The 24,119-nt window shown below is 41.9% G+C and overlaps 1 protein-coding gene across 5 annotated transcripts in view; it reads right to left on the bottom strand.

The window, feature by feature from the left end:
- The window catches only part of B3GNTL1 (UDP-GlcNAc:betaGal beta-1,3-N-acetylglucosaminyltransferase like 1), a 240,091-nt gene that overhangs the window by 104,571 nt on the left and 111,401 nt on the right, over positions 1-24,119 (bottom strand). The window contains exon 1 of one of the 5 annotated variants that reach the window (XM_048491471.1): positions 8,475-8,493. The exons of 3 other annotated variants lie outside the window; for them this stretch is intronic. The gene's annotated coding sequence lies outside the window, so the exon portion shown is untranslated. Of the gene's footprint in view, positions 1-7,378; positions 7,398-8,474; positions 8,494-24,119 lie in introns of those variants that run through there. One more of the 5 variants, XM_048491472.1, reaches the window with a different exon arrangement.

Raw genomic sequence — 24,119 nt, 5'->3', positions numbered from 1 at the left:
AAACCTTTACTATCAAACACCTTTTACAATTAAACCTTAGAAAGAAAAACACTGCCTTTCAAAGTGCTACATTTATATCTGATGCCATATCTCTACTTGCAACCAAATCTGATGCCTCAGGAGAAATCAAGAAGCAACACACTTTTAAAAAGTATTCTCCCAAAGGTCACTTCTGAAGACCCAGAATACAATAATATAAACACTCATGTCTTTATGTAACCACTTTAAAGGAAAATAAAGGCTTTATTCCTGTATTAGCTTTCAAAGGAAAACAAGCGCTCAAAACACTCAACAAAGCAATTATTAAAAGAAATTGAACAAAGTCCAAATGCCCTTATAAAGATAATGTCGCATAGTCTGCTATGAAAGACAAGTAAAAAGAACTGGGCTCAAGACAACAACCTATGTACCAGTTGTACCCATACACTGATAAATGTTGAACAGTCAGTCATTTAGAGAAACACACACATAATAAAATTTCAACTTTTAAGGAAATTTCATAATTTCCCAGCAATGTATGTGAGATGGAATATCAGAGCCAGTTCACACAATGTTGTTCAAGGGAGATCCCTGGCCCGAAGGTTGGCTCATGAATATGTGACATCATGTACCAGAGGCGTAGCTGGGCCAAACTGTGCCCGGTGCGCAGTCTGTATTTTCTAACCCCCCCATGCCCCCAAGCGCCACTGCCCCCTGCGCCGGCACCCCTTCTCCCCTTCCCACACTTACCTTAGTTCCTTTCCTTTTCCTAGAACTTTTTCAGGCTAAAAAAAGGCCTATTTGCAGTTCAGGCTTAAAAACGGCCTGATGGGAACTATACTTCCTAGGAGACCTTGTGAGCCCCAAGGTCTCCTGGGAACTGTAGTTCCTCAGGCAGTCTTTAGCCAGTACTGCGAACAGGCCCTTTTTCAGCCTGAAAAAGTTCTAGGAAAAGGAAAGGAACTAAGGTAAGTGTGGAAGGGGGGGCGCCACAAGGGAGTGCCACGGGGAGCAGGGGGAAGGGGGAGTGGCCTGGGGCAATTCTCTGCGCACCCCCAGGCATGCGCCCGGTGCACGGCACACACACCCATCCCCTTGTAGCTCCGCCACTGTCATGGACACAGTACATAAGGGAAAAGGTGTACATAAAATCTAGAATGATCATGACTGACAGCTCGCATTCATAACCATTGCATGTACAAATATAAACTCATTCCAAGCTTAAGGAAAGAAAAGGCACGAATCTAAAACAATCTCATGCAAGCAGCAGTAGTATGTGAGAATGAGCTCCCAGTCAATGCTAGGACCTTATTTACCAATTATGCTTGGCTATCTCATTAGAACCAGAATCACACAGAATTCCTAAGGCCTATAAAGTCCTTCAAGATCAAGATTTAAAAAAATCACTGACACTTAGATCAAAAAAATGAAACTTCTTCCAACCCCCCTCCCCACATTCTCTGGGGAGAAATAGAACTAAGTTTCCAATATGAAACTTTGTTTCACAGAAACAGATCTGTCAGCAGATCTGTCAGTAAATAACTTAATAGCCATTGCTTGCAAAGGACCCATAAAGTTTCGTGCCTTGTGTCTGAAAGACACACCAAGAGAGCTTAAGTCCACAAACAAATCCACACAGAACTGGTCTGTCTGCTGGGCCCACCAAAGAGAGTAAACAGATGAACTTTTGCAGATTTCAAACTCAACCAGAAATTTAAGATTTAAAAACAGGAAAGAACAACAAAATGTAGAGATCTGATCTGCCCTTCTCTCTTTCCTTCCCTCAAGAAATTCTGTAGCGCAAGCAGTATGTTCACTGAGTAATTTGTTTTCATGTGGTAAATACTGCACAAGCTATTATGAAGGCAGAATACAGTTACATATTTACATGTCCCATAAAGTGACCATGTACTGTTTTGAGGCAAAGAACAACCCTATATCCAGGCACTAAATATTAAAGGTGTGAATTTATATATAAAGGTCTCCCTCAGTCTTTGGGAGTGTAGAGGGGGGGGGGGCGCGTTGGTGACCAGTACATATATATTGGTGGTTCAAGGCTCGGCGGTGCTTAGTGACGGTTATTATATAAGTGGTGGCAGTGAGAGTGTGTACGTGGCACCTGTCCTCCCCAACTCACCCTCTTTTCCACTTCCCCCCCCCCATCAAAAACCTGACCTGGCATTTGGATGATAGCAATGTGGAGCCCTAGGAGTACTCAAAACTCAAAATAATGTTTGTATAGTTTTTATTTAACCAGATAGTTGTAAAACAGAAATTTTAAAAACATACAATGAACACAAAATCATAAGGTGCATTTCAAGTACACAATAAAACAACAAAGAATATAACTTACTTACTAGAAAGAATACTTGTTGAAAAGTTACCATATAAGTACACGTGCAAAGTTCATTAAGAAAATTAGAGGCTGAGGATCAACAAAGACAAAGAAAAGAAAAGGAAGGAATAATTTGTAACACTGGACAACTAATTTATGCCCTATCTAGCCACATCAGATGACTATCAATAAACCAATCAGGTTACATATTGGTTTGAACTTTCTTGCAACAAGCTCACTCTTTCCCCTTCCTTCAAAACCAAAACCTATCCAATTAAGAAACCAGTTGCATCTGGAAGAAAATAATGAGGATGATCTCAGACCAGCTAATTGGACTGATGACCTTGGAGTACAGCCCAGTGATCTCCAAACACCAATACCCACAGCTTGAGCTATGTGGAATAGTGAGAAAGAAAAAGGATTTTTGGTAGGCCTTTCAACATTCAAGATGGAGTCTCTCTCGATATACTAGATAGTCATTCTCTTGACTATCCTTCCTTTTTCTTTCTTTATGTCAATGCTTAGCCTCTATTTTTGCTTAAAGAAATCTGTACATGTTCTGAGGTCTTTTAAATGCACCTTATGATTTTGTGTTCACTGTATGTTTTTAAAATTTCCATTTTACAACCATTCTTCTAAATTAAAGATAGCAAAATTTTATTTTGAGCACTGGTTCAGGGGCCAGGGCTTGGCACTGCTATTACCCAAAGACCCGGTCAGATCATTGACAAGGAAGGAACACAACACAGCAGTGGTCTGCCCGCTTCCTCCCCCCACAGCTTCAGTGGCAGCAGGGGCCCAGACAGTGACAGGGCCTTCTGGGGATGCCATGTCAGCAGCTCAGGTAAATAATTTGTGCATACACAGAAATGATGTTATTGTTGGGGAGATGTTTAAACCCAATATTATTTTTATAATCTTCAGATATTTTTGCCAAGTTTGGAGAGAGAGAAAACTTTCTCTTAGTGTGGGTCTGATTCGCTGATTTGGATATCTACAGATTTGCCCTCATTTGAAAAATACATATATAGATGATGATATTCTCTGAATTCACTTTATTCATCACTATAGCGATAAATAACTGATGCTTTAATCTTATATAGTGAAAGCTGACCCAGAACTTGGGCAAGATCAGACTGTCTGATCATCCCCCGTGAACTCCTTTTATGTATCTATTCATGGAGACAAATCCTCCCCACCTTTCTTCAGATTAACTTCCTACTGAAGTCGGCAAGACTAGAAGGGAATCTGCTCTGGAATTTAGAAGACTGATGTGTTACACTCATTTCTAAATATAGGGAAAGTGTGGAAAATTTTTATGTCAGTTAGAAACTCACTTATGAAAGCCAAACAAAGGCACTTTTCAGAAGCTGAAAAAAAGATATGCTTTTCTTGGCCACAATACAGATTTTAAGATGCAAAAAGATGCAAAACAGATTTTAAGATGCATCCAAAGAGGAATGTACATGGTCCCATATACACGTGCTCCCACTTCACTGCTGGTCCACTGTAATTGACATTTTAACCCTCAAAAGACAAATTATTGGGGAAGGCACGAAGGTCTAGAATATCTAACAGCATTTTTCTACACTCTTATTGCAACTGTGTTTACCTTGGCTGTTTGCCCAGTTTAAGCAAAAATATTGTTTCGATCTAGCGTACCTTCATCAGCTACACAAGAATGCTACAATCATCCAACTCTCACAACATGGCTCTATTGAAACTTACAAAATAAAGATCTAGGCTTCACTGTTATTCTCTCCCCCTTTGCATTGCCAATTGTGTTGTAAATAAGAATAAAACAAAGACGAAACTTTACCAAGCGAATCCGTGAATTCCTTAAAACGGTCTACATGGTAATGGTCCTGCCTGTGTAGTCACAATATTGTATGAGACCACAAAGAGAAGGCTCCCATAGGTGCATTACGCAGAGGACTCAAAATAAATGAGTCAATGAGGCACACAGTAGCATCAGAATGTTGCTGGAACAGCTGTCTGGTTATTAGACAACGATTAGCAAGCCATTTAGGATTGTCCCTCAGCTCTCTCAGCATGAGTGGTATCTGTCACCCTTAATACAAAGGACAACTAAAATCTATCCACATACACAGTTTGAGGATGACTTATCTTTTCCCTTTCTTTCCAAAACAGCAGTGCTATACCAGGCCAAGTCATTTCAGAGTGGCCAGGGTTAGCCTGGGACCTCCCTTCTTTATTCCCTTTCACTAAGTTTAGGATTAGCCCACCAATAATTCTGTCTCACCATATTCCAATATAAAGAAATCAGTCCAAAGGGACTTTTATACATAAATACACACAAACTGTATTTTTCCAGCCAGAATTCAATAACTGGATGGTTGGAGATAGAAAGGTGAATGCTTGCATGCATGCCATTTTTCATTTCTCTTTGGCATCACTGCATAGCTGGGGGAAAGGCAGAAATATCCACATTAAACTCCAGCCCTAGAACAACATAGAACAGAATAAAGGCTTTTTCTGGGCCTTCCCCTCTCCTACCAGATGCATGGTCGAAGGAACTAGATGCTGTAGTTCCCAACTTTGGGAGACCTCAGCCACAGCTTAGCAGGAAAAAAAGTGAGTTCGGAGGCTATCAAAAGAAAGTTTAATGAAGGTTAGTCTCAGCTCCCCTGGCCAAAGCACTCCAGGAGACAGGGCAAAAGAACAGAGACATTAATTCTCATTACAGAAAAGGAAACCATCAGGTAAGATATTCTAAGAATTACTTGATCAGGAGATCAAATGTGTGATATGCAGTTTTTAAAGTGCTTTTGGACTGAACTGCATATTTACATTTACAGAAATACACAACACTTTCAGAACCAAGAACCAGATAGGATCTTTATAAACTCTGTTTTCTCAGTAATGATCCCTGGAACAGTAGTTTTGAGTATAAAACAATGTGACACAGTGCATATCTGCTGCATAGTTTCAGCATTCCAAATTGACTTCAGATGTGCAGAAAGGCAATAGTTATCAAGGCAAGCCTAATGCCAATCAATGCCTTAGAGGTCCACAGGTATTTGAAGCATGAAGCAACTCAGGAAGGGAAGCAAAGATCACACAAAGGATTGTTTGACAAAGGCTGAACAGTAACTTGATGGTCTTTTCTGAGTCCGTGACTGCATAACTGGAAACAGTTGTATGGCAAAGGAGGCTCGGGGACCTTATCCTAGAGTCCATATTTTTCTTATTTCTTCCCCAGCCTTTCAATTGATCCGTCATTCTCTCCTTGCAATCAGTTCTCAAAGACTCCCTTTCCTGTTTCAAAACACTAACAAAACTCATCAATATTCTTGCTTTCTTACGTTTGACCTACTTTAAAATGCTCTGCCTCCCTCATCCTTTTTCCTTTCCTTGTAACCCTCTTGTGCATCTGTTTCGCACAATCAGCTGCAGCCTTTCTCCTCATCACTCCACATTCATTCCTCTCCCTCCCCCACATTTTTATTGCTTGCTTTTCTACCCACTTTAACCCACTCTCCTTACTTCCTCTCAGAGATAAATTGAGACACCCTAACCAACAACAGTTAGAAACCTTATTACCTGAACAGCCAATATTATGCTTTCTGGTTCCTAAAAACATAACTGTAATTGCAGCATGACCTAGGAGTCCAGATAGGGAAAAGGTGGGTTTAACATGACATTAGTGGGTTTAACATGACATTGCTGACTGAAATATATATGTTATTTCAATTAATTCTGCTCCAGCACTGAAGAAACTACTTTTCTGGCACATACCAAAATTCTGAAGAATTTTCTGGCACATACCATAATTTTTGACTTTTATGGATCAAAACCAAAAAGAACGTATTAATCAGGAAGAACAGAAAGGTAATAAATACTCGCTGATACTTGTTAGAACAATCTCCAGCTCTGAACAATTTTAATGGCAAAAAACATAGGTGGTGGCATGCAAAATACAAAGAAATGTGTATTTACTTATAAAGCTACCTTTACAGTTTTTCCTCTCTTTAAAGAAAATTTGATGAAAATTATTTGTAGGTGGCATTTAATTCCTTTGAGTTCAGTCAAATTCACTACAAACCAAAGATATCACTGCTACATTATGTGGATAAGGGGTCTCACTAAAGCAAAGAAACAAATGTCGCAGAGGGAAACAAATTCTTGAATAATTTTTATAACCCCAACTAGGAATTATAAAATTATTAAAGACCTTATGTGTCTGCATCATTTGTTTTATTGCCTCTGTTAAATTAGGCACCCAACAGATCTTCAAATGGTAGTCTTACACATTATCAGTGCTGCCATATTTTTCTTTGCAAGGAAATGGAAGCCCCTTACCCCAAATCCAGGATTAGCTGATGCAAGTGAAGGGATACACATTGCAATCCTAGGGGTAGGAGAAGGAGAGAAGCCAGAAAAGGCAGCAGGGGAGACAGAGACAAAATATGACAGGAGCGAAATGGCAAGTCCTGGGATCCCATATGGGCACAAGCCTCTGTGTGGTCCCCCTACCACTTCAGAGTGGTAGCCACTCAGCCCCTCCACTGAACAGCTCCACCCTTGAAGAGATCCCCAAAATGAGAGAGGGATGTGGGCAGGCAGGCATAGCCTGTCCCCAAAATGGCTCCAGCCTAGTACTCAAGCCACCTTCAACCAAAGCTGTGACGATAGTACACAAAAAAGGAAGAAAACCCAAATTAACAGTGCTGAAAATTCATATAACAAAGGGAGGGAAGGAAAGGACACTGGAGTTCACTGTGCAGGTCCAAGTCACAGCACCTGATATAAAGGAGAGGACAATGACCCAGAGGATAACAGAGGGTCCCTAGAAGCTCTTCTCCTCTGGCCCAGCCCAAACGGCCTGTGATTGGTCAGTAGGCCTGACACCTGAGCCCACCTAGGAGGCCCATGGCCCCTGCCATGGAACCAAAGGGAGGAAGAAGAAACCTTCCTCATTTTGCTCACTTACAGCCTGGCAACAAAAGGTACCACTAAAAGCCACTACCCCCCAGCCTCTTTCTCTCCTTGCCATGGCTGCTGATCGCCTTTTTTCTTTTAAAATATAAGATTTGCTCTCACCTGATAAGATTAGTAGATACTTTGACTGTGCCCATGTGATAACTGTAAATGAATAACTCAAATAAACACTCCTGAGTCTCCATTCTTGAGAAGTAAAGTAACATCACCAAACCAAATTAAGTGATGGGAATTTCCACCAACATAGCTTTGCATGACAGCTTTCAGTGACCATTTAAAAGCTGGAAAAGTTGCAACACCCTCCTCCCAGGGGTCTTGACTAACACAGAATGCCTACAGCTTTATTGCTGCTCATCAAATCAGGCTTCATTGAACACCAGTCAGGTCTCTGGAGAAAACAATATGCCAAACCAAGAATTACCATTTTAAATCCAAGTCAGACCCCAAAGGAACAGGTCACAACTCATAAATCTCAGGTACCATTAAACAGAGCTAATTTTTGTCATTTCTTTTGAACTCAGCTCTTCAGAGAAACAAGATCTTTACTGCTGTCATCCTCTGGCACTCCAAGAGAGGGCACACAAAAACTTGAACAAGTTTTATAACTGAGTTTTAATATTCACCTTTGCTTTTTTGTTAAGGGGTTTGCCCAATAAGATATTTGAAAATAACGGAAGGAGTGTACAAGAAGAACATATTTTAGTAATATGCTGATTCTTTTAGACAACTGTGAAGTAAACGTAAAAAAAAGATCTGCATAAATAAAGACATTCCACTTATCTGTAAAATCTGGCCAACTGCACTCTAATGCTCTCAAATATCGCTAAGTATATGATAATGTGCTCTATCATCACTCATGCTAGCTTTGATTCCACCTTAATAAAACAGTAAAGCAAGGAAAGTTGAAAAGAGAGCAGTAAAAACAAGTCAAGGAGAACTGTTACATCCTAAGTACTCCTGGGGACCCATTTGCAGGCTTGGTGGTCCTGCCCTCGGGTCAATTTTTATAAAAGAAATAGATGAATTTCTTATGTATCTCAGACTCCATAAGCTTCTCATCACAGGCTGTTCCTATTAAGATAGCAAACTGGTCAAGGATCATAGCCATGCAGATGGATCAACAAATGACGAAGTACCATTATGGATGGCAGCGTCAACCAATTCCTTGAGGAATTTAACTGCAACTCACAGACATTACCTTGTTGAAAGCAGAAAGGAGTTTGTTCCTCTGACAGGAAATCTGAACTCCAAACAAATGTGAACTGCAAACTTCTGGCACATTCCTGAAGCACCACCTACATTTGTAACAAAGAGTCAGTCAGGAGGAATTGCTTCACTTCTTTTTGGCTAAATTTTACACATATCTGTGATTGCCCTCTGTACCTACTACCATAGTCTTTGCACCAAGTTAAAAAAATTCTTTTTACCCATAATTTTAACTAAGATATTTTTTCCCGTTTAGCTGTTTCATGGTCTGCTTCTGATCAGACACATGCTTATGGATATTTTTAGGAACTCAATGGTTGTTTTATTTTGTTCTTATGCCTCTGACTTTTTTTGTTTTCTACTGATGATTTATGTTTTCCTTACCTTCAGGTATTTCTACTTTTCAGCTGCCTGGAACAGGAATCTGAAGAGGCAGCATATAAATTCCATAACTAACATAAATACTACCAGGGATGCTAGAAACTTTGCAAGGTGTGAAATTTAAACCACTACCAAAGTACACATTTTACATGCAAGTCTTGCAGTTCTGTTCCAAGTTATAACTAGACTTCATGTTAACATACTTTGCACCTGCACTGTTTGCAGTATTCAGCCTGGCAACTATTCCGTGCAGCTGTTTCTACAGACTTTTCTGCACGTTGCTTAGCCTTAGATACAAGGTCAAGGGATTATTTGTGTCCAAGCAAATAAGCAACATTTGTAATATAAGAGTTGCAGCCACTGGCAACTCTTCGCAGGATAATAGTCACACACTCGGAGAACAACAAATCAGTCCCACAATTCTGCCATGGTGGTGAAAGAATGTACACCATACAGTTTATTCCAATCCAGTTAGTTTGCATCCCTTTTGCATTAATAAATACCACACTGTTCAGGCATGAGAGACTAAAAATACAGAAAGAACACAAGCCTGATGCATGTATTTTTGTCACCAATACAAATTTTAAAAGTATTTGGGTCAAGGTAAGAACAATTCCAATGGGTCAGTATAAGAATACACACAGAAATCATACCAGAACGACACAATTTACCTGCCTTTGTCAGGTTAAGCTTATTTAAATTTATATGCCAACTTTCCAGAGAAGCTGCTTCGTACTGAACACAGGGAAGCACTTCACAGCTGTAAGTCATTAATTGTGAAAAGTAATGTTTCTGTAAATGGCAAAAAGGAGACAGGGGAAGGAGGCAGCTGCAGCAGAAAGAAGGAAACTGTAGGAAAGCATGCCCATGTGTTTACACTGAATCTACGTGATCACTGGCAAACTCTATGTATCAAATGTTTGACGATACTGATCACAACCTGGAGATAGACTAAGGTAAGCCAAACTGGTGAATGATAAGCATCCACTGTGTTTACACTTCATGAAAGACAATGGAGGAAAATAAACACAAATGAAAATGAGGACCAGTCAAAGAAAAAACAGAAGTGAAGCAAATAGGTGCTGATCTAATGTACTGGCTAACAGAATAACAGCCCCATCCAAAAGCCGGGCTGCTGCCCAGAGGCCCTTTCTCCACGGGCCAGAATCACCGATTCTGGCCCAGTAAAACATCATCATTGGGGCCTTCGACAGCATGAACTGCGTAAAAGATGCAGCGAAAGCATTTCCCCAAACAATGTATTCAAACCTTGCTCGGGGAGTGAGGTTTTTTTTTAATACATTGGCTTTCATCTGGTGCCAAGTGAACAGCACCAAGTGGAAGCTGGCATATTCTCTGCGCCAGTCCCAAACATCTCCTTACCTCCTCTGTGGAGGCCAGGGGTCACGCCTCCTGGCCTCTGTCCCTGCAGTTGTCGGTCTGGCCAGCGGGGCATGTCCCCTGACCTCCACAGAGCCACGGAAGCCAGGAGGAACCACGGAAGCCAGGAGGAGCCATGGAAGCCAGGAGGAGCCACGGAAGTAAGGAGACTTGGGGGGGGGGGGCTGTGCGGCCATGCGGAGCCTGCTCCGCCAGCTGCGCTGTTCCTACTAATGGCCCTGTGGCTTACATCGGCATGGTTCATGCCGAAACGGCCTTAAAGAGGCTTCCCAGCAGTATGGGGAGGCTTGAAAAGTGAAAATGCCTCCCTGCCACTGATAAGTTCTGTGGGGCTCAATAGACTTATGCAGGCCAAAACGGTCACGTAAGTTACAATCCTGGCCGCCGGAGAAACGGCATTAGTGGCTAGGAGGGAGCTGAAGTCGGCTTCTCCTCAGCGATGTCTGTGGCCCTCCCTTGCTATTCTAGTGGCAGCAGGGGTGCTGGGACTCAAATTTGTTTACTTAGGACTCAAATTTGTTTATCTGCACTTTATGTACACTCAGTATCTCTTCAAGCACCCTATTCATATTAATCTGGAAATGAGATTAACACTATTTAAAGTATAACAAATGCTCCATTTTTCATGACGTTAAAAATACTGTATCTTCTCTTGAAAAATCAGATATATAAATTTACAATTTCCCATAAAGGCACAAAACTCAACTCCCAGAAATCATAAAAGCACTACTTCCCTTAGCAACCTATCCACTGTTGTTGAACACTGTAGACTTTGGCAACTTCTCTGCATATCATATTGTTGTAAACATAACTGGGAAGTACCGCTTGTGAGTTCAGCATCAAGACAGGGAAAGAGATTAGGGGAGAAAAATCTTCAAAGTTGATATTTATGCCAGATCCACCAAGTTGCTTAAAGAAAGCATCACATATAGTTAAAATTATTTTTGTTTTGTAACTTATGTTTACTTTCTCAGTTTTGTTGATGAATTTTCTTTTTTGCCCTACATCAATTTTACAAGTGCAAAACAATTCCAAACTATTAAAAATTGTTACAGAGCAGTTCCTAGTCGGAAATGCTCATCTTCCTTCTATGTGAATGTTATGGAGCGCAATATAAGATTCCTTTTTTACTATCAGTCGTTTTCAAAACTTTCACTTCTCTCAAAACCTCTGCCACATGTTTTTGTCTTCAGTGGAACCTCAGTGCATTAGGAAGCACTTTAAGATATTTTTAAATGCCATCACAGAGGACATCATGGGTCCCTGGAATACATCCAAATTTTCCTGTTATCACACTAAGGAAAAATATTCATAATGGTGTTCAAGCTGTCTTTCAGACAGTTTTCTCTAATAATCCTTTGAAAATGCATTATTAAGTTTCCAAGGAATTCTTACAAATACAATCTAAAGGCCACTGTTTTCAATGTTTTCCTCCAAGAATGGCAAAAGGGAAGACATTTACGATAAATTACCATTTAAGTATCATATCTGCTTCTGAGTACCATTAATATAAACCTGGTCTTGACTAATTTAACAACACAAATTACCTGTCAGAGAATGATCCTTTCAAGTAATTCAAAGTTGCTGCACTCTTGAACAGTAAGTGTTTGGTTGTAAGGCATTTCACCTCACATGCCTTGAGATTTCTGATTGCAACTCTGTACCTTTTCTCTTATGGACTGTTCACCATACATGTGAGAAAGATGACAGATAAGGGCATTTTTTACACAGGAACTATATGTCTCACACGTCATGGTGTACTGAACAAACATATCTCAGATAAGCTGCTGCAAAAAAAATCCTTACAAAGTGCTTACACTGTGATAGACATGGTTACAAAACTTGTGCTGACAAAATCACAAGCCCAGGGAGAAGGAGACCAACTGCCTTTGAAAAATATGTAATCTTTCACTTAGGAGAAAGCTCCTTCGGCCTCCATATCCCCTCAGTCTTGGGCCGTTTCTGCACGGCCTCCCAGGCGCCTCCACGCCGGCAAGAATTCTCCCGGCCTGGAGTCGGAGGCCGTTCGCATGCAAGCATGCGGACGGCCTCTGGAGAGGCCGGCAGGCGGCTCCGCATGGAGCCGCCTCTTCCCCCCTCCCCGTCCGACTCACCTTGTCCCCGTCGTGGGCCTGCTGGCCGTCGAAGCCCCGCCCACGCTGCCCTCCAACCTCCAGGGGGGAGGGGGAGTGACGCCAGGTCGGCGCTGCTGCTTAGCAGCAGTGCCACCTGTGCGAATGGCTCCCTGGGAACGGCATTTTTACCGTTCCCAGGGCGCCATAAACAGGCCGTGCGGAAACGGCCTTGGAGATGTAAAGGACAATAGCATCACTGTTTTAGCTCAGCATCACAAACCCCACCCTCATGTCAAACCTCAGAAACCAATACATCCAACTGCTATAAAGGAATTGTTACAACACATATATCTGACTATGGACATACAGAGATGACCTCCAATGTCTCAATGTACATTTCAGTGACAGCACTGGGACACTGGAAGCAAAGACACATTATCTCAAGATATCCTTAGGCAAAGTGACCACATTTCCACACAATCTCATAAGTTGATGTGATGGTGTATGGAAGCAGATGATGCCTAAATGGGACTGAACAGAAAGTGAGGACGATATCAGAGAATAAATGGAAGGATAAAGGGGGACAAAGAAAAATAATTAGGGAAAAACCAGCTTGCTCACCACTCAGGAATAGCCTATCATTAACTGCCATAGTTCCATATATATTGGCTTGGATCCCATCTGTACTTTCTATGGATAGAAGGGTTTCCAGCTGCTGAGGAATGATTTCCCTGCCTCCAGCATTCGGACTGAAGCCTGAAATGATCCTTGGACTGCTACTCCTTGGGGACTGGAAACCCCAAGAATAGCTTCAGAGGAACTGGAAATCTGCCATCAAATGGCAAAATTTACAAAAATTGGCCCTGAAATTTCTGAAAACCAGAGTTTTCTAGTACATATCTAAAGCAATTCCCAATATTTTCTTCCTTAGGTTGAATACAGATTTTTGTTGTACAGAAAATGGTTTGTATATCCATTTTCTGCTCTGAAATATATGAGGCATATGCTCAATCCATTTCTGTATTTCTTCACAGTATGCAAAGCCTTGTCTTCACTCGTCCTTCAGTTGCCAGCATTCCATTCTATTGCCACACATAAACATGACTATAACACTGTCAGTTTACGACTGGATATGCATATGCCTACTGTTGTAGAATCTGAATTTGGCTAGTTCAGTGTAAAATACTGCTGAAAGACCCATGTGTATTTTACGGTTGTTTCACCTTGGATGCTTGAACAAAACAATTAGAACAGCTCAGAAACACGACATAACTACTTTTGTCTTCTGGGACAGAAACAGTTGGCTGGGGTGCCCCTTTGAAAGGAAGAGTTCTCTATCAGTAGGATAAGGAATGCTTTTCTTTTCAGACTGAGGACAAAGCAAAGAACACCAGAGTTTTCCTGCTCTCCAAGGGCCAATTAAATCCACTGCTGTAGCTGATTTCACATAGTAACAGGCAAAATCTCCACTACTCAAATTATAATTTGATTACACAGTATGAATGACACACAAACCTCTAAAAAAGTCCACTTTGCTTTGTTATCAGGTATGCTCAACTGGATCACAAATATTTTGCAAATGAGCATTCATTCTGATTGCTGTGCTTAGGAAGGCACTGCAATTGCCTGGGCAACCATATGACATCCTGTATACGCATGTGTCATGATACCTTTCCCCATGAGTGGTTGCAAAGATACTAAAAACTCTGACACAAGCATAATAGCCAGACTTACCATAATAGAAATTACTCATGAGTTCGAGTCCCCTCACTGGATTTCTTCAGTGCATTTTTGCTAGAAGCTCAGTTTAAGAAGAAGAAGAGTTTGGATTTATACCCCCCCCCCCCCACACACACACACATTTTCACAGGGGCTTACAATCTCCTCCCCCCACCCCCCCGCAAACACCCTAAATACCAAGTCAAGATCTAAGCCTGCATATTTGTTGCTTGTACTTCAGCATCATGGTCATGTCTTGTGTGCCTTTCAACAATTAGATAATTAAAACTAGCAAGAAATAGTAACTGCAATTCTTTAATGGTGTTCAAATGTCAAAAAGCTATTCACAAATACTGTTAAACCAGCACACAGCAAATGAAACCAAACATTAATGATGCTGCACACTTGATTGAGAATGAGTTTGTCAGATGAACTTACTGCATTCATCGGGGGACAATTAAAGTGACCGGGTCACAGGTTGGGGTCTGCACATAAAAATGGCATTTTCTGGATTCAAGTACATTAGACCTGAAAATTTTCAAGATTTCCTCAAAATCCTGAATCTCTATACTTGAATGGAATTTTAAAGCTTTTTTTACCAATTCCACAGAACAATCTGAATTTTTTAAAAAAACTGTTTCTTTTCAACAGCAGTCACTGCATGAAAGACTGTGTATACTGGTTAGTTTCAGACTTGGATATATGTGCCCCCTGGCCCAACTGGTTCGGAGCTTTGGGCTGGGTTCTCATCAGTTTGTGGATGGCACCCATTTTTTTTCTATTTATAGAGAGCCAGCTGGCTGCTGCCTTGATGTATTGGCAGTGTTTGTAGGCTGTAGCTGGATGGTTGAGAAAGAGCAGACTGAAGCTTAATCCATTGAAGACGGAAGTCCTGTGGATGTGTCAGGGGGCACCAGTGGAGGGCTTCCAGCTGCCACAACTTGACGGGGTGGCTATAACACCTGCTTCTTCTGTCAAGTGCCTGGGTGTGACCTTGGAGCTTTCCTTATCTATGGAGGTCCAGGTCACACATGTGGCCAAATTGGTCTTCTTTCACCTTTGACAGGCAAGACAGCTGGCCTTCTACCCGTCCTGTGCAGACTTGGCCACAGTGATCCAGGCAATGGTCACCTCCAGGCTGGATTACTGTAACTCATTCTACATGGGCCTACCCTTGAGACTGATCAAGAAGTTAAAACTGGTCAAGAATGTGGCAATATAGCTCCTCACCAGGATAATGGTGAGAGAGCAACCTACACCTGTTTTATACCACTGCACTGGTTACCAGTGGAATTCCAGATCAAGTTCAAGGTCTAGGTTTTGACCTTTAAGGCCTTGAACGGTTTGGGGCCCTCATATCTTAGAAACCACATCTCCCTGAATCACCCGCAGAGGTCTTCTGATAGTAATCTTCTTGTGGTTCCTGGCCCCAAGGATATTGTTGGCCTCGACCAGAGACAGGGCTTTTTTGGCCCTGGCTTCCACCTGGTGGAACTCTCTGTTAGCGGACACCAGGGATCTGTGGTACCTTACCCAGTTCCACAGGTCCTGTAGGACAGAAATGTTTTTAGCTGAGGCCACCCATTAATCCACATTATCCACCTGAAGCCAGCCACTCCAAATTTCTATTTCCAGCTGGTAACCCTATATCTCTTTCAGCTGCCTAATTTTAACAGAAAAAGAGATAAAATTGGGCTTTGTGATTCCTTTTGAGATAGCCATCTTGAGATGCATACGTAATTTTGAGAATTAAGTTATTAAGAATTAAGATTGGAAGTTCGATGTTTTATGTTTTAATCCTTGTAAGCTGCCTTGACTCCAGCTTCAGTCGGGATGGTCAGAATAGAAATATAACAAAATTAATAAATAAACAAGGTTTGCACTCCAATCTGCTGTGAAATCTCACTGGGTGACTTTGGGCCAGTTCTACATTCTCAGTCTACATCTACCTCACAGGGCTGTTGTAAGGATAACATAAAGAAATGGAGAATGATGTAAGCTGCTTTGGGTCCCCACTGTGGAAAAAAGTAGAATATCTGAAGTTAATAGATAGAGGTGAAGATTGTGGGGGGCAGATAAAATAAATGTTGGATGATGAGTGGGAAGGATACAAGGAAGCAGGGAAATGAGAGGATGGGGTTGTCCAGAGGAGGAAAAGAGGAAATAATAATGGGTGGTGATACAAGGGAAAGTGAAATGCCTCCAGCGAGTCCATGCAGGTTCTCCACCACACAAATGGACCCAATGACTAGCAACTGAACAACTGAGCCAACTTCAGAGGCTGGTTCAGATGGAACTCTTTAACTATCCCAGAGTTTTTGCAGGTAGAGGCTCCCAGAAGGAGGGAAGGAGGGGAAGATGAAGACAGGAGAGCAAACATAGTTGGCCAGTGGGTTGGAAGGACAGAAGAAAGAGAAGAACCTGTGGGGGCTTTCAGGGAAGGGGAAAAGGAAATAGTGGGAAGGGGAACAAGAGATACCTTCTGTAAGTACTTGTGGGTCCCCTGCTTGTATAAATATGTTTAATTCAACTATCTGAGTTAAATCTGAGATTAATTGCCTCCCTCCTTTTCTTACAGGACAACTAGCTCCAGAGTTATGGGGAAAGAACAACACATGTTCACAGTTGCCAACAGTCATGCTCAGAATTAGTCACCAAAACAGAAGGCGAGAAACCAGTTTCAAAAGTTATCTTAGTTTAGGGATCAGAGAATGAGAAGAGTGCACTTTGTCCTTGGCCCTTTGCCAGCCTCTCCCAAAACTCAATCTGGCTAAAAGTCCCAGATGTTCCTTGGTTGCATGGGGTAATGCAAAGAGAGAAGTATCATGCCTTCTCCATTTCTCTGAGACATTAGTCACTGCCTCAACACATTTATCCCTACCCCAGTTCTTCAATCCTGCCCTATGCTCAACTCGATTGAGTAAGATATAGTGGTAGGGGCATAAAGTTGAAAAATATCAAGAACCACCTGCAAAGCTCCAGCCAGAAGTAGTGTAAAAGTCTGTTATTGATTCCTTACTCCCTGAGCTACCAAGAGCCACTGGTTAAAATATATAAGAAGTTCTGGCAGCCATTGATAAACTAAATGTTACCAAATCCCCTGGCCCAGATTGCATTCACCCAAGAGTTCTTAAAGAGCTCAAGCATGAAATTGCTGATCTTCTCACTTTAATATGCAACTTATCCCTGAAATCAGGCTCCATCCCTGAAGACTGAAGATGGCCAATGTCACACCAATCTTTAAGAAAGGATCTAGGGGACTCGTGGAAATTACAGGCCAGTCAGTTTGACATCTCTGTTCCTGGTAAATGTAGAATCTATCATTAAAGATAAATTATAGAACATGTGAAATTCGCTGAGAAAGAGTCAGCATGGCTTTTGCAGAGGCAAATGGTCTTACAAACTACTAGAGTTCTTGAGGGTGTAAACAGGCATGTGGACAGGGTGAACCAGGACATTGTCTACTTGGATTTTGCAAAGGCTTTTGACAAAGTTCTCACCAGAGACTGCTGGAGAAAACTCAGCAATGAAGGAATAAGAGGGAAGTCCTCCCATGGATTAAAACTGGAGAAACAGGAAACAAAGAGTGGGTGTAAATGGGAAGCATCACAATGGAGAGATGTCGGGAGTGGTGTCCCCAAGGATCCGCTTTGGGACCAGTGCTCTTTTAACCTATTCATAAAAATGACCTGGAAGTAGGTGGGTAGCGCAGGCTAAAAGCGGTAGATGATAATTAAATTATGTAGAGTGTGAAACCACACAAAGGATTGCTAAGAGCCCAAGCGGACCTTGATAAATTAGGTGAGTGGGCTCGTGAATGGCAAATGCAGTTCAATGTAGCAAAATGCAAAAGTGATGTATATGGGGCAAAAAAAATCCAAACTTCACATACACGCCATAGTGCTATCGTCATGACCAGGAAAAGGGATTTAGGCGCCTTAGCTTGATAGTTCCATGGAATGTCAACTCAATGCATGGCAGTCAGAAAAGGCAAACTCTATGCTGGGGATCATTAGAAAAGAATTGATAATAAAACTGCAAAGATTGTCATGCCCTTATATAAAGTGCAGCATCACACTTGGAGTACTGTGTCCAGTTTGGTCACGATCTCAAAAGGATATTGAGGAGATAGAAAAGTGCAGAGAAGGCAACAAGGATGATTGAGGGACTGGAGCACCTTCCCTATGAGGAGGCTTTGGGGACTTTTTTTAGTTTGGAGAGGAGGCTGGCTGAGGGGGATATGATTGAAGTCTACAAAATTATGCATGGGTAGAGACGAATGTTGACAGAGAGAAATTTTTTCTCTCTTTCTCACAATAATAGGAACCAGGGGCATTCATTGAAAATGCTAGAAAGAATTAGACTAATAAAAAGGAAACACTTCTTCACTTGAACGCAGGATTGGTATGTTTGGAATATGCTGCCACAGGAGGTGGTGATGGCCACTAACCTGGATAGCTTTAAAAAGGGCTTGGACAGATTTATGGAGGAGAAGTTGATTTATGGCTACCAATCTTGATCCTCCTTGATCTGAGATTGCAAATGCCTGAACAGACCAGGTGCTCGGGAGCAACAGCCGCAGAAGGCCATTGCGTTCACATCCTACATGTGAGCTCCCCAAGGCACCTGGTGGGCCACTGCGAGTAGCAGAGAGCTGGACTAGATGGACTCTGGTCTGATCCAGCTGGCTTGTTCTTATGTTCTTATGTTCTTATGTTCTTATTGCATGAAACAAACTCAATTACTTTTTGCCACTTGACTATTAGCTGACTTTATGTTCGTTAATTCCACACGTCACAAGCTTTCTCTAGAAGCTGTACGTTCCTGTTTTCTTCATTTGTGAGAATGCACCAAAAAACTAGAATATCAAAATGTTTGTCTGCTGTGGCAAGGATTAACAAGGTTTACCCTTCATTTGATTTCAGATACTAGATACTGAAACAGGACAGGTTTTACCACTTGTATACCTCACACACAAATAAAGCTTTACTGCACCATAAGCACTTGCAAATGATTTGCAGAACAAAGGATTGTTGATGGATTTCATTCAATGATGATGATATTAACTTTCAACAAAATGAAGGCCAAGAATGAACCAGGATTCCTTGAGTTGATTAAAAGCCCTTAATTACACAATTATTGCTTGTTAGGACAAGCCTCCTGGTACGGCTTCTGTCATCAACTGAAAATCAGTTTGGCCCACCTGAAAACTGGGATGAACTAGCTATAATACAAAGAATACCCCACATGACATTGTCCTTTGTCTAATCAAATGCAGCAAACTGCTGGGTCAACTGAAAGGCATGGATCTGCTTCCAGACAAGATAATTCACCCCCATGGAATACTTTGTTTTATGATATCACTCTGGGGGAAACAGTCATAAAAACGAGTCTTATTCTGGGATAGTAAACGAACACTTCAGAAAATCAAAACCTGCATTGCCAACAAGCCACTCAGGTCCCAACTGCGCTCTTTGAAAGTCACAGCAAATGGGGGGGGGGGGGGATATGAATAACTGGCAGACTCCCTGCCTTACCCTGATTTCTTGTTACTGTATTCCATCCAATTTGCAAATCCACAGCACTCACAAGCAAGGTTTAATTGAACCATCATACTTCCTGATAAATTTATAAATAATTTCTCATGCAGCTGGCAAGCCTGCTCCCTCTGGCTTTCAGCTACATTTTATCTCTGTGCTTTTGATCATCCTGTTCCAATGAAAGTATTTTACAAAAACCCACCTTCCTTCTATACTGTTTACAGAAGCTGTGCACACTCAGCCTTCACAGCAGGAAATATGAACACATGATTCTATTCTACAGCCAAAAAAACACTTGTTGAAAACAGTTGAAAAAAATGCACTGATTCAAGGTCTCAAACAGATCTATCATTCAGTAGGTTGAAAGATTCTAGTCTAGAATTTTATAGGGAGTCAGAAGTTTGCAATGTTGGGCACATTTAGGAACCCTACTTGGCTTTAGTACTGTAAAAGTATTTATTGCAACATCCATGTGAAAAAGGCAAACTCTATGCTTGGGATCATTAGAAAAGGAATTGAGAATAAAACTGCAAAGATTGTCATGCCCTTATATAAAGCAGTGGTGTGACCGCACTTGGAGTACTGTGTCCAGTTCTGGTCGCCGCATCTCAAAAAGGATATTGAGGAGATAGAAAAAGTGCAGAGAAGGGCAACAAGGATGATTGAGGGACTGGAGCACCTTCCCTATGAGGAGAGGCTGCAGCGTTTGGGACTCTTTAGTTTGGAGAGGAGGCGGCTGAGGGGGATAAGGATTGAAGTCTTCCCAAAATTATGCATGGGATAGAAAATGTTGACAGGGAGAAATTTTTCTCTCTTTCTCACAATACAAGAACCAGGCATCCATTGAAAATGCTGGGGGGAAGAATTAGGACTCATAAAAGGAAACGCTTCTTCACACAACATGTGATTGGTGTTTGGAATATGCTGCCACAGGAGGTGGTGATGGCCACTAACCTGGATAGCTTTAAAAGGGGCTTGGACAGATTTATGGAGGAGAAGTCGATTTATGGCTACCAATCTGGATCCTCTTTGATCTGAGATTGCAAATGCCTTAACAGACCAGGTGATCGGGAGCAACAGCCGCAGAAGGCCATTGCGTTCGCATCCTACATGTGAGCTCCCAAAGGCACCTGGTGGGCCACTGTGAGTAGCAAAGAGCTGGACTAGATGGACTTTGGTCTGATCCAGCTGGCTTGTTCTTATGTTCTTCTGTTCTTCTGTTCTTAGAGAACAAGGAATAGAAACAGAGGGAATAGAAGATAATGAAAGCAGCTTTTCAAAGAATTACTTAGGCTGTGATCACTGAACCCCTGGTTTGGAGCAGTGGACTTTTATCTGGAAAACTGAGTTTGATTCTCCATTCCTCCACATGAGCAGCAGACCCTTATCCAATGAACTGGATTTGTTTCCCTGCTCCTCCACATGAGGCCTGCTAGGTGATTCTGGGCTAGTTATAGTTCTCTCAGACAGATGCGTAGCAAGGGGGGAAAGTTCCTGGTGCACTGGTACATCCTCCACTCCCATCCCGACCCAGAATGCCCTCGCCACACCCCCACAGGGGCCTGTGCCCGGTGCCTTCTGTCTTGGAGCTACGCCTCTGCTCTCAGAACTCTCTCAGCCCCCCGTACCTCACTAGATGTCTGCTGTGGAAGGAAAGGAGTTTGTAAGTTGCTATGAGACTCCTTACAAGAGAAAAAAGCAGGGTATAAATCCAAACTCTTCTTCTCTTTTCTAGGACTATACCAGAAAGCTGGATGAAAACGCTGATTCAGCACAGAAAAAAATCCATGTTGAGCACTGCTAAGAAAGTAGCTGAAAATAAAGCGGCAATTATTGTAATGTCCTTGTGTAGATCTATCATGCAGTGTCATTTGAAATAATGCATATGGTTCTGATAATCCTATCTCAAGAAACACACTGCAGAATTCAAAACAGTGAACAAGATGGCAACCAGCATGATTAGGGTGTGTCGGACTACCTTAATAATGGTCCTTTCTGCACAGCACAAATTAGACATTCTGAGGATGGGGAAAGAGGCATCTTGGGGAGGAAGTTCACACAGATTTTTCCCCAAGACATCCTCAGGTTTAATTTTTGCTAAAGCTATCTCAAATCGCCAAAAACGTGAACTTTTTTCCAGGAATTATTTTCAAGACACCTCCTGCTTGGCTGAGTGAACACATACAACAGGAGATGTTTTATTTTCCCCACCTTCTACCCCCCTCTCCCATTAGAGCACTTACTTTCATTTTCACAGCTGCTTGCGCCTGCCATTTTCTGCAGCTTGACAGTCTGTGCTGCCACCATTTGCTGCATTTGTTTCCCACAGAGGTTTCCTCTGCATGCAGCTCATCCAATTGCTATTTTTTTGTAATATGCTCATGAATAAAGTTTGTTTTCCCTGATGATACCGTGCACACGTCAATTTTTTTCTGTTTTTTTTTTTTTTAGAGGGAGGTGTATTTGGGTGCCTTCTGAGAATCGCAGTTTCTAAATCTGAGAATCGCAGTTGCTAAAAGGACTTGTCTACCTCCTATTAAGAACCATTGGGTAGACCTGTCCTCTGCGGAAGGCGGCAAAAATAAGACATCTGCTATGAAAACAAAACTGCCAAGAGTAGTTCTTTCTAAAATGTCCTAAGGATGTTATATTTGTGCTGTGCAGGAAGGAAGAGCCAGGATGGCTCTTTTTAAGACTTCCTAAGGATGACTTATTTGTGCTGTGCAGAATGGATCAATCTTTATCTGAGTTTGGGAGTTTTCCCAGGAAAGCTGAAAGAGGAGGTGGTGAAGTCACTGCTAAAGAAGCCAACACTAGATCCTTTCAATACAGTCAACTACCTACCATTTTGTTGTTCCTGGCTAAGATAGTTGAATGGGCAGCAGCAGAGCAGCTCCAAGCCTTCCTGGAGGAAGCATTGGTCCTGGATCCATCCCAGTCTGACTTTTCACCTGGCTGTGGGACCAAACTGTGCTGATCGCCCTTGCAGAAGATCTCTAAAGACAGCTGGATCAGGGAGGGTCAGCACTGCTGTTTGTTAGATCTTTCAGCAGCGTTTGACACAGCCAACTATAATTTGTATTATATTACATGTATTTTGTTGGAAGCCGCTCTGAACCTGATATGGGATGTAAATTAAATTAAAAATAAATAAATTTCCTGTGAGGAAATGCTAAAGCATTATGAACTGCTGAATTTAGAAAAAGGTGGATTAAGGGGGGAAGCATGATAAAGGCTTACAAAATTGTATATGGGGTGCAGAAAAGGGATCAAGAGAACTTTCACCCTTTCCCATAATAATAGAACTTGGGGCACACAATAAAGTTCGTGAGCAATAGATACAGTACAAATCAAAGGAAGTATTTCTTAATACTATTAATAATTAAACTGTGGAATTCATTGGCAGTGGATGTTGGGTTGGCTTTAAAAGTAGGTTAAACAGATTCATGGAGGATAGGAGCATCAATGGCTACCAGTCAGACACACTACAGGTTGGATCCAATCTTTCCTCTGCATGTGCTAATCCAGCATACTGCTGGGCACATTCCTCTTGCATTAGGCATTTTCATCACACTGAAAAACAATCCTCTAGCAAAAGCAGAAGTACCTAGGATAGAGGAAGCAGGCTCTGGACTACCTGGAAAGAAACCATGCCTGGAGGAAAGGTATAGGATCAAAGCTATCCCTGAGTATAGTGCTAGGAGGCAGAACTTGGGGAAATCTTTAATCTTTATGCCCTGCTTGCTGGCCCTCCAGGACAACTGGCTGCCAACTCTGTGAAACAAGTTGTTCAACTAAAGTAACCACCCGTCTGGATCCGTTAAGGTACTTATGTTCTTATGATTTATAATACTATTATTAGAGACAATGGTCAATTACACGCTGCTGCTCTGCTGCATAGTGAGGGAACGTTTCCTTTATGGCAGAGATTTCTGTACAGAAGCACTTACACTTATGGTGCTGCTGATCTTAGAGGACATATAGCAAGAGTGGGGAAACCCTGATGTTTCCTCTCACTTCAGGGTTTTGATCCTTCCAGGTCATTCCCTTGTCCAAGTCAAGAATGAAGATTGCTGTTTCTGGGGTTTTTTTAGCCCTTTAAATGTAAATATTGATATTCCTTATATGTCAATCTGTCGATCCCTGGGGGGGGGGGGCATCTCCCACTCCACTTCTTGTAGGGATCAATGGCAAGCATTTCCCTAAAAATAGATAAAAGAATGGTAGCAGTCTGCATAATATCGACATAACAAATATTGATATTTAAAGGGCTAAAAAACACCCCTGAAAACAGCATTCTTTATTCCTGCCTTGGATGGAGAAGTGACCCAAAAAGTGGGGGCGGGCAAGCCATGCAAAGGCAGTGGGACACCTCCTCGCATCTAAACGAGGAAACGCGAGGAGACCCCACTGTGAAGGCACTGCGGGGCAAGGAGCAGCATGGGAACCACTCCATGAATGAGCCAACATTTTACCACTTGGCCACAATCACAGAATTTAGTGCATACATTGGACCCCAAG

The sequence above is a fragment of the Sphaerodactylus townsendi genome, linkage group LG03 (genome assembly GCF_021028975.2).
Source record: "Sphaerodactylus townsendi isolate TG3544 linkage group LG03, MPM_Stown_v2.3, whole genome shotgun sequence".
Lineage (NCBI taxonomy): Eukaryota > Metazoa > Chordata > Lepidosauria > Squamata > Sphaerodactylidae > Sphaerodactylus > Sphaerodactylus townsendi.
This window is presented reverse-complemented; position numbering and strand designations above follow the sequence as displayed.